Genomic DNA, 514 nt, shown 5'->3' on the forward strand with positions numbered 1-514 from the left:
TACTTTATGAATGTTAGTGTATAATTTCCGCCAAATAGATTTTGAACATTGACAATATCATTTCTCTTAAAGTGACGTGTAATGTGTTCTATTAAATAACTTTATAAACAAACATCTGACAAAATATTATTAAAACTGCTAATTATCTCGCAATGTTACTATTTATTACTTTAATAAATAACAAACAATATAAAATTAGGCTCATCGAGAAAACTAAAAAAAAATTGTAATATATTCTCCCCATCCAGGATTTCAATCATATAATCCCTGATCACCAGTTTGGATTCCGAACATCCCACTCTACAATCCAGCAATGTCATCGTGTGGTGGACGTTGTCTCGTGTTCTTTGGAGGGCGGAGTGTACAACACTACATTTTTTCGATGTAGAACAGACTTTTGATCGAGTCTGGAAACCGGGACTGCTTTACAAACTCCGTAGATTCCTACCTTTTACATACTTTCTCATCATCTGTTCCTTTCTCATCGATAGATTATTCCAAGTAAACCACAATG

This window comes from Halyomorpha halys, unplaced genomic scaffold, assembly GCF_000696795.3.
Source record: "Halyomorpha halys isolate HHAL.00 unplaced genomic scaffold, Hhal_1.1 Scaffold653.1, whole genome shotgun sequence".
Lineage (NCBI taxonomy): Eukaryota > Metazoa > Arthropoda > Insecta > Hemiptera > Pentatomidae > Halyomorpha > Halyomorpha halys.